The following is an 18166-nucleotide window of genomic DNA, read 5'->3' on the forward strand; positions in this document are numbered from 1 at the left end:
TTCAAGGATGATGCAGGGTTGAGCTAGATATTATCTATCTATCTATCTATCTATTGCCAGACGCCTCAATCCCGTTTGGGGTGGCCACAAACAAATCGCCTCCAAGTCGCCCTGTCCCCCGCCATTTCACTGCCCTGCTCCCAATATATATATATATATATATATATATATATATATATATATATATATATATATATAATGTATGTATACGGTATATTTATAAGTAAAATCATGTACTGTACGATGCTAGCCATAGACTGTCTCCAGTATAATTTTTGTATATATTTCAAGGAAATTGCCTCCATATACCCTCAAGTCTGTAAAGTTGCATAAACTCGTTCCTTTCTTATTAATTTTAATAAAATCACGTTTTACATATTTCTCTGAAAAAGTATTTATATTATTTGCTAAAATACCCTCTTTTTAAACAGTAGTATAAGAATTTCCTTAAAATTTTTTTTTTTTTTCTAAAGCCCTGATTTATAATCCCTAGTCTGAACCGTTATTTAAACAGCTTCAGGCCAGCCAGCACTAGCGTCCCATATAAGCTGCTGTGCCCATTGATTTTCCCCGTAAGTCCGCTAATTATTACTTTTCTGAAAACTTTTGTGTGTAAGGATCCTAAAATGATACAACCTCCCCTACAGTCAGTACATTTTATCCTATTTTCTCTTTGTGTTGTGGGAGAAGGGGTCGTTACTGAGTCAGGACAGTAATATTACAAGGTTCTTCTGACAGTCTCCTCTCACTTGATGCAGTGTCAGGCCTTGCATATGAACAGACAAGTATGCAGATAAAGACTGTTTTTTTTTTTTTTTTTTTTTTTTTCTCTGAGGGATCTGAGCCTCTCCCATCTCTACGTCGTGGTCGCATGAAATTGAGAGAACCTTTGTGATGAGGCAGAAATGAGTCTCCTTGATTACTCGCCAAATCATCCCTCCAGTCTGGTTACAACTGGCCATAAACTGATCGTGTGTCAGGTTAGAAGAACCGAGCTGTAGACGGATGCATAACAGACGGGTATGCGAGTGATGTATCGGATACCAAATTTTAGAGCTCCGCGGAGGCGGAGGCGGAGCCGGATATCTATTTTTCATAGGACGCGGACAAAACTGAGGATTATTTTTACCTTCATGTCCGCGGTTGCGGACGCGGATTTTTTTATTTTTTTTTTTACACATATTACAGTACTTTAATGCAGTATAAAGTGACGAGTTTCAGCCATACTTAAGTGACTCCAGATATGCCTATATATTAACTTAGTAAGTGTAACTGTTGCGACAGAGAGAGAGAGAGAGAGAGAGAGAGAGAGAGGAACAATGAGAGACGGAGGGAGGAAGAGAGCTAATAGAGAAGAAAACAGAAAGAGGAAGAGGGACTGGTAGGTGAGAGGAACGGATAGGAGAGTTGTGGATGAAAAGGAGAGAGAGAATTATGACAAAAAGAGAAAGAGAAATATTGGATGGGTGGAGATCAGCAACCTCTGCGGTTCTTTGACGAGGAGGGGGATCATTATGCGGAGCTTTAGTTATATCTGAAAACGCGGTAGCGGATAATGATGCGGAGCTTTTGTTATCTGAAGACGCGGACACGGATAGTAATGTGGACATCATTTTCACTGCGGAGGCTCCGCGGAGACGGAGGCGGAGGCGGATATCCGATACGCGTGTGGACTGTTGACTGACATAGCGAGATTGATAGTACCTTGAACGGAAAGCACTTTTTTTTTTTTCCCCAAAAAAAGGTTTTCACTGATCTTCCACACAATCTATCGATATACCGGTATTATACTAGAGGGGCACTCAGTGGTGGGCATCTTTTCGACAAAGGGAAACATAATTTCCAAACCACTCTTCATAATGGGTTACATTTTCTCATCACTGACTACAGTTTCACAGAAGGTGTTTTCCGGATCCAGAATTTGTAATATGATCCGGATCGGTCTTAAAAGTTAATATATTGTTCTCTGGGACATGGGCTATCTACCTACCAAATATAGTCCAAGGCTTTCTTTTAGTTTTGGAGTAATCCTAGCAGACAAACAAACAAAGTAGAGGGGCACTCAGTGGAGCACATCTCCCCTACAAGCACAACGTAATTTCCATACCACTCTTCATAATGGGCTAGGTTTTCTCATCATTGAGTAAGGTTTCACAAAAAAAAATTTCCGGATCCAGAATCTGTAATTCGGTACAGATCGGTCCCAAAAGTTACTCGATTGTTCCCTGGGACGTGGGATATCTACCCACCCATATTTGGTCCAAATCTCTCCTTTAGTTTTTGGGTAAACCTGCTAACAGACCAACAAACTAACAACAAACAAACAGGGGAGAGGTGTGGAACTGGTGGCCCGCAAGTCACATGTGGCCCTCGAAGAGGAAGAGTGGCCCGTGATGACTTAGAAAAAACGAGAATTAAAAAATGGAAAATCCCACAAAATGTGTCATATGATCAAGTGAACAAATATTACATCATTGTTAGGAAATATTTATTGATAATTTGATAAAAATACCACTTGAATAATTCACTGCCCAACAAATATGTAACGAAACTTTGATTTTAATACTGTCAAAAGCTTGAAACTGAAGCCAATGCAATTGCAAGGATTGGAAGGCGTACCCAACTTCTCCGAACGTTTGAATAGGCTGCGTCTCTGCCGTATTATTTATTTATTATATCGGTATTATTTTCATTCACCAAGTTTCCAGTTTTATATTGCAAAAACCTGCATGTACCTTAAAATAATAATGTACAGTACAGTCCGCAAATATAGTTCACAAATCTGATGGAGATCTGGAAGCAGTATTTCCTACCGGTATTTGATAAATTCGGACGAAGTGCAAAACAAACACGCTGTTCTTGGCTCCCAAGGACACACGTACCAAAATTTTAGGTGAGTTGAAGATTGCTGTATCAGTATTATCCTATTGTTTCTACATTTGTTTGAGGTGAGTGGTTATTGTGGCAGCTAATAAACTGATGTATTGTATGTTTTATTTCTACTTGTTTCTAGAATTATACTTAATCAAAACAATACAGATACAAACCTTTCCTACAGTATAATTACAATTAATTAACCTTTTCTCATACGGTATAAAATACAGGCAATGAAGAGAAGAGGGAACTGTATGTGTAAGCCACGTTCATTCGTTATATATATATATATATATATATATATATATATATATATATATATATATATATATATATATATATATATATACCACCCTTCTTATTATAGGCAAAGATAGGCTTCTCGCACTACGAACTATAATTTTCACTTAATCTCAGGAAAAAAAATAATTGTGGATTGGAGGGGAAACTGATAATATCCTATGAATTTAACCCTAAGGTGTAGGGTAAACCATTTCTTCTTTTTTTTAAATAATATATACCTTACTTCAATTTGTGCTCCTCTTATATACCTACGCTGATTCTGATAAGGTCAGGCAGACATGGCCCTCAGACGATCAATAGAACCGAAGTGTGGCTCTTGGGAAGGATTGAGTTTGACACAACTGGGTTAAAACATACACTCCTTGTCGAAGAGAACAAACAAACAAACAGGGTGTGAAAACATACTCTCTTTGTCGGAGAGAAAAATGTCCCACTAATACCATCACACCATTCAAGAATGAGACAGTCTTAATATACGTCAGTATTGAGCAGAACTATTCAACTGGCGGCTCGCGGCCCAAGTCCGGCCCTTGAGTCGTTTTTGTTTGGCTCTTTGACCGATTCAGAAGAATGCAAATAAACATATAAACTAGCAGAATGCAGAAAGATTTGTGTTTTTCTTTTTATTTATATATTTATCGGAAAATGGAAGCACAATTAATACATGAATTTCTCGTTTCATTCTGTGTATAAGTGTTTAGATAGAGGGAAAAAATAGAGGTAAAGTAATGTATGGGTTTTTTGTTAATCTGAGTTTCATAATTCGGCCCTACTTCTAGAGTAGTTGAATAGCCCTTCGTTATAAGCACCCAAGAGGTGACAAATGAAAATCAGTGCTCATTCAAGGGTGTGTGGAAGAACTACTGGATTTTAGGATACGGACAGGGTAATTTATTGCGAGACTCGCATTGCTACATAGAGAAACGCAGATAGATACCTAGACAGATAATCATGCGAGCAGACAGACGGACAAGGAAAACCTATAAACAAATATCTTGACAGATAAACAAGAAAACAGGCTGAGACAAATAATCTTATCGGTATAGGAAAACAAAAACCGATAGATAGATATGTAGACAAATCAAGCAGACAGGCAGACAGACAGATCCCGTCATCATTCTCGACAGCATCTTGAGCAGAAAGACGATTCTCCTGCCAACTGCGCGTCAGTGAATTTTCATTTTGGTCAGTAAACAGTTTTATCGTGTGAGCGTGAGGGGAGTGGTCAGCCAGGCGAGCGGACATTTGGAAGAAAGGGGCCATACTAAATGCTGATCTCCTCTGGGTGTGAGTGGTGGTGGTGGTGGTGGTGGTGGTGGTGGTGGTGCAATGCTGGAGGCGATATGCTTGTGGATTTGGAGGCTGAGAACTAATCATGGACACATACTGAAGTAGTGTACATATAATTTTGGAACACCACAGGAAGGAATGTGCCATACTGCTCTGTCTTGGAAATGTCAGTGGTGGGATGCTGGGAGTTGTATAATCATGGATTTAACCATCTTCCTTGCTTCTTGATTTCACAACGCCATGAATTTTAGATGGAGGAGTTATACTCACAGACGAGTGCTATATACATTATAACAGTAACCACCACATCCTGATGTGAGTACAACTTTTCAACTACTCTTGCTTACAATGAAGACATTGTAACTGATGAATTACATACGACTTATAGCCTTTTATGTTATTTATATCGTTTCATATCGACGCACTTGTGCATCAGTAACATCATACAAGTGAATAGTGAGGTTCAAAATATGGAATAAATAGCCAAAGAAAAGTTGCTAATTTGTCGTCAACCTATATGGTTTAGGATCCTGAGTGCAAAAGTGGGAAGATCTAATATTGTGTAAAACATTGCACCTCATGACTTATTAACGTAATCATATTTCCTGATGTTTAGGGGCACCTTTCCTTTACCTCTTGGTAGGAAAGAGTGTCATCTCAAAATGGAAATCATAGTCTACATAAGTCCTTTTTTTAATCAAGATCTTGGCTTCTCGTGAAAGTGCGAGGCAACATCAGTCAGACGAGGCAGCCACCCGAGAACGCAGATGAGCAATATATCAGATCTTGATGGTGACGTTAGCTGGATTAAGTTGGTTGGAGGTAGTTTAGGGAAAGTCAAGGTCTTGAATCCGGTGGCGTCATTTTAGTTTATTTTTGCTGCCCCCAGACAATGTACCCAACTTAGGAAGCTTCTCTGGTAAAGAAATAGCTCTATTGTGCAGACTGTATCTACCTCCTCCAGACGGAAATGAGTCAGTTAACATTAATTAAATAAGAGAAACATGGGATGATTATATAAAAAAGCCGTCCTCTTAGTGAATGTAGAGTCAACAGAGCTGGAGACATGGTACATCTTCATAGAACAAGAACTAAACAAAAAAAAAAATCCCTAAAACTGGGAAGACGGACAATAGACAAATTTTGGGCGACTTTTATGCTCCAGCTGTTGCCTTTTTCACTTCCTTTTTGCTTGTCATAAGAGCGACAGTGACGGTCAGTATTTTACGTAGTTCTGGTGTATTCATAAAAGATACTAACTAATAATTACGACAAACACCTCTCCATAATAGCAATTATTAATGCAGATTATTTTGTTATTCATAACGTTTCACTTTAATATTTATTCTGATTTGACTGTGAAGTGCTTCTGCCTCTACGTATAAAAACGAAAATATATATCCGAGCGTTTTTCTTCACAACATAATAATTGGTGAGTTTGTAAATACAGTCCCTATACCTTCACCAAGGGGTGGCCTTCATTTTGGCCATCTTTGGCGTCTGGGAACGGATATATTACACAGAGTGGTTAAGGAATCACTGTGCAGTAAAAGACTCAGCCACACCTCATGTACACCTCACACTATAACACCCAGTTCTCATGCCTCACTTCATCTTACACTGCCACGCCTCACGTATACCTCACACCGTCACACCCAGTAATGTCATACCTCACCTCATCTCACACTGCCACACCACACTTACACATCACACTACCACAGCCATTTATGCCAAGTCTCACCTCATCTCACACTGCCACACCTCACGTATACCTCACACTATCACACCCAGTTATGCCATGTCTCACCTCATCTCACACTGCCACACCTCACGTACACCTCACACTATCGCACCCAGTTGTCATGCTTCACCTTATCTCACACCGCCATCTATAACATTAAGTCATATCATACCTCACCTCTCTCACACTGCCACACCTCACACTACCACAGCTGTTTATCTCATGCCTCACCTCATCTCTCACTGCCACGCTTCATTGTCTCAAACATCAAAATTTCATATCTCATCTTCCTTTACTCTGTCACACTTAACGCTATCACGCTTCTAATACACCTCATACTGCAACACTTCACCCACCACACTACCACATCTCACACTTTCATAGCACACAGGTTATCACACACACACACACACACACACACACACACACCACCACCACCACCGCCTGCCCCTAACTGCACTGTCTTTTTATTTTGACACCTTATAGAACGGAATATACTGCGCGTGCAGGAATGTTTGTTGGTTGCACAGGCTGGTTTGGATAAGAAAAGTGAAAGATGTGTAGTAAGGAAGCCAATTGATTGGAGAGTAGAAGTTACCTTAAGCTAACATTATGCAATTTTATTCAATCGAGACCTGCCAACCAAAGGGATACAGTGAAATAAAATGGCATTAGACTGATTTTGTAATTACTAAGTTATCATCCAGTCTATAATAATGGTTATGATAATTCTCACGACTACAGGATATGTACTTAAATGAACCTTGTTGGATTAATGTATTTGTGTGTGTGTGTGTGTGTGTGTGTGTGTGTGTGTGTGTGTGTGTGTGTGTGTGTGTGTGTGTGTGTGTGTGTAACTCACCGAGTCGGTCAGGATCACGTGATGGTCATGATCATCAGCTCTTCCCATTCTGGAAGAGAGCTGAGAGCTCATATAGTCCGATCTAAGGGCAGGGCCGTGACCTTCACATACGCAAACACCAGTCCCCTTACTCAAGAGGTACAGTAGCCACCCACTTTGTCAGTGAAACTTTTCGTATCCCGAGCAAGGCTTGAACCCCCTTCTAAAAGAAGCCAGACTAGAGCGTTACCACTGAGCCAGCGTGTGTGTGTGTGTGTGTGTGTGTGTGTGTGTGTGTGTGTGTGTGTGTGTGTGTGTGTGTGTGTGTGTGTGTGTGTGTGTGACCTGTTTTGTACGAGAGAGAGAGAGAGAGAGAGAGTTTAGAAAAAAATGCACGCATAGACACACTGAGACACATATAGATTGATAGACAGGTTGAGAACTAAATAGGTAGATACAGTAGATAGGATAGGATAGAGATATAGAGAAAGAGATAAATAAGTGTACAGATGTATAAGTATACATACGTGGTAAAACTACTGACACACTGCGTTTTTTTTTTTTTTAGTCACGTGATAAGAGAATCAGTGGAGGCAGCAGGGAAAGCTACTACTACCAAAACCAGTATGTATTAAATAATGACCCTTGACAGCATGAAACGAAAAAAGAAGAGGAAAGTAAATGCAAAGAAAGATGAAATAGAAACAGCTGAATTAAATAATGTTATTAACAAGAAACAGGGAGAAGAATAAAAGAGAAGCATGGATCAAATGAAAGAAAACATCAGGGGAATAAATCTGATGCAGGTACGAAGTAAAATAGCGGCAGGAAAGCAACAAATTATATCACTGAGAGTCAAAAACGGTGAAGTCATCAAGTGCAGAGATAAGATGGTGCAGAGAGTTGAAGAATTTTACAAAGAACTGTATGTTACAAAGACAGCACTACCAATGGCTAACATTTCAGTTGACACAAGTGGACTACCTGAGGTAACACTAACGAAGCAAATATTTCTCTTAAAAGTATGAAAAAAAGTGAAGGACCCCAGAAAAGATGGATTAGTAGCAGATTTACTGTCGGATGCGGAAGTAGAAGTACAAACAGGTTCGCCCACGTACTAACTTAGCGTATAAGAAAAGAAGATAATTTCCAAAGCATGGTGTAAGGCAATAATTATTTTGCTTTACAATAAATGCGATTCAAAAGATCTTAGTAACGATGGACCTATTGGCTTATTACCCGTTATTAACTTTAGAAACTCTCCACAGTCCTTCCGAACAGAATAGCGACAAATTCGGAAGAAAACCAAACTCGTTAGCAGGAAGGATTCCGAAGTAGGTATTCGACTACCGATAATCTACACAGAATGAATCAGTTTATGGACAAAACTACAGAATACAGTAAACCACTGTGTTTAGGTACTGTTGATTATGAAAAGGCCTTCGACTCAGTAAAGCACATAGCAATAATAAATTCATTGCGGGAACATAATAGTAAACGAGAACGTTGTAAAACTGCTCGAAAACTTATAAAAAAGAGGGAACTGCTACAGTTAAATTACTTAAAGACTCGGAAAAAATTAAGATTGAGAAGGGAGTGCGTCAGGGAAATAGTTTTACCAAAACTATTTACAGGATTCCTAGAAAGTATTTTCAGAAAAGTAGACTGAAAAAATAAAAGAGGAAACATAGATGAAGAAAACCTAAACCATTTATGATTTTCAGATGACACTGTCCTAATTTTAGAAACAACAGAGACATTGCAAGAAGTGTTAAATGTCCTGAACAGAGAAAGTCTCACCGTGGGGCTAAAGATGAACCGGAGTAAAACAAAAGTAATGTTTAACCCAAATACACCAAAAAGCGTCATCAGATTAAGCGAAGAAATTCTAGAAGTCGAGGAGTACACTTACTTGAAGCAAATACTAAGACTCACGGAAGATAATGATAGCGAAATAAGAAGAAGCATTACAACTGGGTGGAAAGCTTTCCGTAAACATGACGACATCATGAACAGTAGGTTGCCAGTATGTATGAAATAAAAAGTGTATAGCGAATGTATAATCCCAGCTATGACGTACGGCTATGAGAATTGGAAACTGAAAAATCAATGAATAATCAACTAATCCGTTTTCAAAGAGCAATGGAAAGGTCAATGTTCGGGATATCGTTAACAGACAGGAAAAGATCAACTTGAACGAGGGAACACACTGAAGTCAAAGATATTATGGAAGTTATAAAAGAACACAACTGGAGGTGGACAGGTCATGTAACAAGAATAAATGATAACCGATGGAACAACAGGCTGACTGACTGGACTCCAAGAAATTGTAAGTGAAACAGAAAAGGCCAGACAGGAGGTCGAAATATGGGACAGACAAGTTTGCAAGCAAAACGTGGCAAAGATTGGTTCAGTCAAGGAAATAATGGAAAAGGTTGGGGGAGGCCTTTGCTCGGCAGTGGACTTGCAATGGCTGATGATATATATATATATATATATATATATATATATATATATATATATATATATATATATATATATATATATATATATATATATATATATATATATATATATATATATATAATGTTAAAAAATGGATGTCTGGGATGGGACCAATATTCCAAGGTCCCGAATGATACGTGGATAATTGTGTGGTCCATATCACTGACCATGCTGTTGATAGCTCTGATAACTCTCTTCCATTCTCTCCTACAAGGAGAGTATGTTTCCACCCCTGTTTGTTTATTTGTTTTTCTGTTAGCAGGATTACCTCAGAACTAAAAGAGAAATATGGACCAAATTTGGTGGGTTGATAGACAGTCTCCCAGGGTACAATTGATTAACTTTTGGGACTGATCCGGCTCGTATTACAGATGCAGGATCAGCAAAACACTTTATGGGAAACCCTACACAAGTCTGTCCGACGAGGAGAGTATGTTTTCTCCCTTGTTTGTTTATTTGTTTGTTAGTTTGTTAGCATGATTACTCAAAAATGTAAAGAGAGATTTGGGCCAAATTTGGTGGGTAAATAGTCCATGTCCCAGGGAGCTATCTTGCAAGTTTTAGGACCGATCCGGACCTTATTAAGGATTCTGGATCCGGAAAACACTTTTTGCGAAATTTTAATTAGTGATGAGAAAACCTAACCCATTATGAAGAGTGGATTGGAAATTACGTTGCCCTTGTTGGAGAGATGTGCTCCACTGAGTGCCCCTCGAGTTGTCTGTGGATCCAACCTCATCCCATCTTTGGGTGGGAAAGAGAGTCAAGACAATGTAATAACTCTCCCCCTCCAGTATGATCCACTCATCCATCACCCACCATGCCGCACCGTCTGCCTGCTCTTGCTCTCCCCCAGTTGCCTGTTACTCTATATTAGGCTTTTTTCTCATCGAACACTACACTTACACATCACGTACACGGTTTTTAAAGCTCTTTGTTTCTCACCTTGCTTCAGCTTTTTCCACGAAAGTCAGCGTTCACACACACACACACACACACACACACACACACACACACACAATCACATGCATATATATGTTACAGGGAATTTATGTAACCAGTGATTTCATGAAATCTCTAGGGAATTTGTTTTAGATTAGGATGAGTTAATAAATGATGGGTTAATTTGGGCTGCGGTCAGGTTAGGCCGGTATAATCTAGGTTAAGTTTAGGTTAGGTTAGGTTAGGTTAATTTAATTTAGATGAACGCTTAAAGTAACCTAGCATTCATTTAAATTAACCAAACTTAACCTAACCTAACTAACCTTGCCTAACCTAACATAAACGTAACCTAGATTATCCCAGCTTAACCAAACCGCAGCCTAAATTAACCTAACCTTAATTAACTCATCCTTTTTTAAACTCATTCCACTAATTCCCTAGGGATTTCATGAAATCACTGGTTACACAAACTCCCTGTAACATATACATACATAAACACAATGAAACAAACAAAAACATACACACTGATTGCAAGGCATCTGATAAGACTTCCATGTTGACTAAGACTTCCATGTTGACTAGAGCTCTGTTAACACCTTACTTCCTGTAAATTTCTATGGAGGTTTAAAAAGTTATATATAAAACAGGGAATATTTTATACAGCTGTTGTTGTTGTTGTTGTTGCTCTGCTCCGATCTGTTTGGCCGAGCAGATCCAACAACAACAACAAGTGGTCACTTTCCTGTATGGCAGACGGCGTCTCTCTATGGTCGAAAAATGGTCCGTCCTTGCACACGGTAAGGTGAAAGGAAAATGGAGGAAGGATATCCTCCATCAGGTTAAGCTGTGTTTGAGAGTAGTAGTGCAACCCAGAGTAGTGATATCTGCGGCTGAGTTCTCCGTCTGAGTGTGTTTTGCAGGGCCAGCTACCGGGCCTTGGCCCCACGACACTCCCACGTTAGTTCCTCCCGGGATCCCATAGACTGTACACGTAAAGAAAATATTGCACCTGCAGTACTTTTGATAGTATATAATTCTTTTATTCAAATTATATTGTTGTATAATATTTTTCAGTAGTCGATTTGTCCGTGTAATATAAATGGTATAATTTTTCGAACAGATGTATCGGGAAGAGAGAAAAGGAACGGAGATTAGCGCCTTAAGTCCAGCGGCGTCTTTTTCATTTTAAATGAAGCATCACCAGACGACTTTATTTAGCTTGGGATGAACACCTTGAATTGGAGGAAATGATATAGGATTAATTGACAGCTTCACTACAAGACGTCTCTCCTAAACTGAATAAAATCATATGGTCTATCTATCTATCTATATACCTAGGCTGCTTCCCCCAGGGAAAGGGAGGTAGCCGAGACGGGAAGACACTCCCAAGTTACTCATTCACTCAAACACATTCATTCGCATCTTAGCCCCAAAGGGGAGAAGGGACAGATCCCCACCGCACCACACCGCACCACATCATATAGTAATAGCAAGAATAAAATATGAAATACCATAATAGACTGAATGGATGAAATTTGGGCGTCACAAATTTTTCAACATTAGCATCAAATCGAGACATGGAGATAAAGGAAAAGTGCATGAGTCAGGACAACTTGGAGTGCCAGGGATGGGTAGAACGACAGGTGATGGAGAAACTTGGTCTTATATTTTCCTTGGCTACTCTGAATGAACTCAGGAATCAGATCTCAGACAAACAGACAGACAGCCAGACAGAAAGAAAAACACAGACAAATAAAAAGACGGGGACACAGACAGGCAGACAAACAGAGACATATAAAAGACTCACACAGAAAAACAGACTGACTGGCTGGATTTGGACGGCAAAAACTAAACAAATATTCCTATAGACGAGTTGTTTCTTTTCCCTATTATAATAACTTTGCTTTTTCCTTTCCGTACCACCTTTTTCTCCGATAACGGATAGATATATTGATAGATAGATGGGTAGATTGAAGGATAGATAGGAATATAAAAATATATTTAACAGATAGATAACAGATCACTAGATAGATAAATACTAACGCTTTTCTTCTTCCTTTGTGTTCTTCCGTTTGACCAGAACTAAGTTATGGGTCAGTCGTCCATCTGCAGATATCCTCTTGTCTTATGCTTCTGTGCTAGTACGTTTAGTGAATTGTTCTGTGTTCATTTCAGCTTTCGCTGGAATATACAGTAGGTGCGGTAATACTCATAATCTGCTTGGTATAAATAACTTTGTAGCATCTCTTCCTCAGCGATGTATTTTTGCATAGTATTCCTTAACATTGTCTTTTAAGTTATCAGAACGTTTTGATATCGAATAAATTTGTAACAATAACAAAGAAGAGGATATCGGGGTGTAATGTGAAGAAAAAATAACTATGGAAGAGGTGTTACAGTCTCCATAGCCACTTAGAATGCGACCCAATTTCAACACCCGGTCCAGTTGTTACGGAGAAACGTAATTATAGAGGATGGAGGAATGAAGGAAAGGAGGGAAAGACGATGATACGGTGGGAATTATTGCTTTACTGTGTTTTTTGTAGCTCCAGCAAAGCCATTATGAGATCACTGAAGTTCCTCCTCCACTCTCATCATCCTCATTTAGCCGGTTTGCTTTCGAATACTATGCATACATCTCCTCCCCCCCACCCCCCACCAAGTCCAAAGATTTAGCTTCCTCCGTTATTTCCAAGAGAGGATAGTAAGTGTTTGCATAGCGGGTTTCATCATAAGTACAATAAGTCGGGAGATGGAAACAGATGGCCATCGCGATCTGTGATTAATTCCCACTCGTCTTTTGTCACTGGGTACCTCTTTTAGGTTTCTCTTGGTGTTTTTACTACATTTGGCATCGATGTTTAGTATAATACAGGCATATGCTTCTATTAAGTACCGGTACTCGGTATATATACAACATTTCGTATTTAATACTCGGTACCTAAATTATGCTTAGAACCTAGTACGCAATCTCCCCATCTGACTGTTGGTCTTCACTGAATAGAATACAAATACTGAAATTGTTCTTATTTATTTATGCTGCTGTTTGTCGGTTTGCTTGTCAGTTTTATTTAGTAATCAGATATTAGTTAAAATTTTAAGGTTGAATGAAAATTAAGTAATCTAGTCATTACTCAAAAAGTGTAATCAGTAACAAGTCTACTCATGGTACAATCATTTTATTTCATCATTGTCTTTTAATCACTAGTCAGACTTACCGTTAGTTGTTAGTTCTTGTCATTACTCTATTGGTCTAATCAGTATAGAAATGTTTAAGCTACACTCTTTTTGTTCTGTCATCACTTGAATTCTAATCAGTAACCAAATTTACAGTTACCAGTAATTGTCAGTTTTTACAATCAGTCCCAAATTATTAGTACTAAATTTTCTCAATCGTCCCTCAGTGTATGTACTCAGCACTGGTACTGTAATCAATTACCTGATATGCATTTAGTTGTGATTTATTTTTCTCATCACTGTGTGTGTGTGAGTGTGTGTGTGTGTGTGTATGTGTGTGTGTGTGTGTGTGTGTGTGTGTGTGTGTGTGTGTGTGTGTGTGTGTGTGTGTGTGTGTGTGTGTGTGTGTGTGTGTGTGTGTGTGTGTGTGTGTGTGTGTTCTTACCTATTGTATCTTTACAGGAATGAGTCAAGCTCGTACTGTCCCGGGTATTAAACCATTTTTATCATACATATCCTTGAATTTATGAATAGTTTTGGCACACACTACTTCATTAGGAAGTGCATTCCACTGATCAATTGCCCTATTTGGGAAACTGAATTTCCTTACGTCTTTATCACCTCTCTTTTTATGTAGTTTTTTGCAATGTCCTCTTGCTGATGCTTCCCCATATGATATATATTCATGTCTGTTTTCTCTTTCACTGAGATGCATTTACTTGTATAAAGAATAATCATGTCTCCCCTGCTCCTTCTGTCCTGCAGCGTTGGTAGATTCAATCTCTCCAATCTTTCTCCATAGCTTAGATCCCTTAAGCATGGTACCCATCTTCTGGCCGCCCTTTGTATTTTGTCAATCTTATCTATGTGTTTTTTGAGATGAGGATTCCAGACTGCTGATGCATACTCCAGGGTTGGTTTGATGAATGATGTTATTATCTTCCTCAGCATAGCTTCATTTATATATGTGAATCTTATTCTCATATTAGCAAGCAATGCATACATGTTACGTACCTTCTCACTGATGTGATCATCTGGAGATAGTCTGTTATAGATAATTACTCCTAGGTCGTTCTCCCTTTCTGATATGTGTAGGGTTGATCTTCCTAACTTATAATCCCAATCTGGTCTTTCCTCACTTTTACCAAATTTGAATACAGGACACTTATCCACATTAATTTCCATTTGCCATTTATTGCTCCATTCATGAAGCTTGTTCAGTTTCTCTTGCAGCTCTTTACAAGAATCTGTGTTAGTAATTTTCCTTTAAATTTTTGCATCATCCGCAAACATATTTAGATAGCTTCCATTTCCAATGTTACTGTCTATGTCATTTATATATACTAAAAACATAATTGGTGCCAGCACTGAGCCCTGTGGCACTCCACTGGTCACTTCCCTCCATGATGGGTAATTTCCCTTTAATATTGTTGTCATTCCCTTTTTCTGAGAAAATCCTGCATCCAACAGTAGATATTGCCTTGGATACCTCCTTGATGGTACAGTTTCCATAAAAGTCATTGGTGCGGTACTCTGTCAAATGCTTCTTTAAAATCTAAATAAATACTGTCCACCCATCCTTCTCTTTTCTGTAATGTTTCTGTAACTCTATCATAGTTGCTGAACAGATTAGTAATACATGATTTTCCTTTCCTAAAACCGAACTGCCTTTGTGTTATCGTACCGTGTTCTTCTAGATGTTTTACCCAAACTTCCCTTATCAGCTTTTCTCGTATCTAACAACACTGGTCAGTGATACTGGTCGGTAGTTGAGTGGTTCCTGTCTATTCCCTTTCCTGAATAGGGGAACAATGTTTGCTTTCTTCCAAATGTCAGGTAGTTTTTACCTTGACCTAAGGATTTCTTAAATATTAAATACAATGGTCTGCTTAACTCTTCTGCACATCCATGTAGCACCCAACCTGAAATTCCGTCAGGACCATTTGCTTTTCCTTTGTCCAATTTACGTAACTCTTCCTGTACTTCCTTTTCTGATATTTGTACATCTGGTAATACATGTGGGCATGCATATCCGATATCATTTCTCTCAAAATTTCTTCTTTTTTTTTTGTGTAAAAACTTTTGTTTAGTGTTTCACAAATATCTTTTTCTGACTGTGTTTTATCTTTAACTTTGGTTTTACTTCGGATGTAGCTGTAGAAAAGCTTAGGTTGATCACTACTTTATTTACAATGTCCTCCTCAAACTGTGTCAGAGCCTCCCTCCTTATCTTTGTATAATCATTTCTTGCCTGTTTGTAGTTGTTATGTGCCCTCTCACTATTGTGTCTTCTGTATCTATTCCACAGCAAGTCTCTTTTTTCTTTTGCTTTTTTACACTCTGTATTAAATCATTTCTTTATTTTCATTTCTGTTGCTTTGTGCTGTGGGATGTACAGTAATTTTGGACTCCTGTTTCATAAACATCACAGAATTTTCTATACATAATATTTAAATCTTGTCCTCTAAATTCCTTTTCCCAATCTATTTCTGAGAAGTACTTCTTCAGGTTATGATAATTGCCCTTTTTGTAATATAGACTCTTTTTGTAACTCTCATTTCTGGCAACGTCATATGCAATCCAGAAGTTACAATTTAATACCACATGGTTGCTTTTGCCGAATGGGGGGTGATATATTGTCAATTTCATTTTCTTGCCTGGTAAATATAAGATCTAGTACGGATGGATCATCAAGTCCTCTTTTTCTGGTGTTTTCCTTTACATGCTGTGTTAGGAAGAACTGCGCAAAATCAAAGAGCTTTTGATCCCAACTGCTTTCATGGCTTCTTACATTTAGAGTATTCCAATTTATATTTGAATTAGTCTCCAGTTAATACAATTCTTTCAGATTTCTCTTCCATTCTGTATAATAATGTTCTTAAACTCTAAATTGTACTTTCTGCCAGGTCTTCATATTCGCCTCTTTCCCTGGTTTTGTTTTAGGTGGCGTATATATATTTGCCACAATTAAGTTCCCTTCATATGTGTTAATTTCCAATGCAATCAGTTCTGCTTGTGAGAGTATATCTAGTTTTATTTCTTTGACTTGCAGATTTTTTTTTTTTTTTTTAGATTATAGTTCCTCCTCCCTTTCTTAAATTTCTGTCTCCTCTCCATATATTGTATTCCTCTAATTTTAGGGTATCATTTGATATATTTGGGGTTAATTTTGTTTCAGGCAGATAATGTGTGGTTCCTTTTCTTTGATATAGTCTTCTATCTCTAATAATTTAGACACCATTCCATCAACATTTGAGTACATCAACCTAACCATCTTGTTCACATACAGTACTTGCCATGACTTGAGTCTACTACCTTCCTCCTTTCTCCTCCCTGTTGGTTATGTACCACTTTCTTACCTTCAGTCCAATTACTTTGTTTAAAAAAAAAAAAAAAAAAACTTCTGATCTTCCCTCGTTTTTTCGTTTTGCCTCCTCCCTCTTCAATTTCAGTATTCCCACTTCCTTTTGAGTTAGGCATTGTTTACTTTTTAAAATTCCTCTTTTTCCATGAGTTTGTTTGCATTTTTTAGTATTGCCTCCACAGTATTCACACTCTGGAAGGTTACTTTCAGAGGCCTTGACTTATTTCTCTCATATCTCCCTAGCCTTTTGTGTTCCTTTATGTCTTTATTACAGATTTCCTCTGATACTTCCTTCAATATGCTCATTATATTTGTATCTCCTTTTTGTCTCTTGAAATTTTGTTTTTTATTTCTTCCTTCTCTATGCCGGTGATTATTATAGATTTATTGATATCTGCGGAATCTTTGACCAATTTTGGGTTGTTTTGGATTTTTTTTTTTTTTCACTTCCTCTCTAATGCTTTTTCTTTGACTCTTGTTTCTAAGTCTTTCCTAACTTTCATAATTTCAGCATACGTAGTGTCCATATCATCTTTATAACTTTCCATCACTTCATTTACCTGGGTTAACTTCACTTCAATATCATTACTTTGGCCTATCAAACTACTTGCTTGCCTAACTGTCTCTGAATCATTTTTGAATTCCTCCATAATACTCTCATGGTTGAAACCGTACTTACCATTTCACTGATCTTCCTTTTAAGTGAACCTGCCTCAACTGTGTGTGTGTGTGTGTGTGTGTGTGTGTGTGTGTGTGTGTGTGTGTAATTATTCACCGGGTCGGTCAGGATCACTTGATGGTCGTGATGGTCAGCTTTTACCCTCCCGGAAGGGAGCTGAGAGCTCATATAGTCCGATCTAAGGGCAAGGCTGTGACCTTCACACACGCACACACCCGTCCCCTTGCTCAAGGGGGACAGTAACCACCCACTTCGTCAGTGAAACTTTTCGCAACCTGAGCGAGGCACGAACTCCCGTCCACCAGTTGGCAAGCGGGAACGTTACCACTGCACCAGCGAGCAGTGTGTGTGTAATAAGGAGGCGTGTTTTCAGGGTGAGGGCAGGAGTGTATAGCCAGTTTTACTGGCTGGGGTAAGGCGGTAGACACCATAGTTGTTTCCAGGGTAAAG

The sequence above is a fragment of the Coenobita brevimanus genome, chromosome 111 (assembly GCF_032717465.1).
Source record: "Coenobita brevimanus isolate Jiangsu-jjx chromosome 111, ASM3271746v2, whole genome shotgun sequence".
Lineage (NCBI taxonomy): Eukaryota > Metazoa > Arthropoda > Malacostraca > Decapoda > Coenobitidae > Coenobita > Coenobita brevimanus.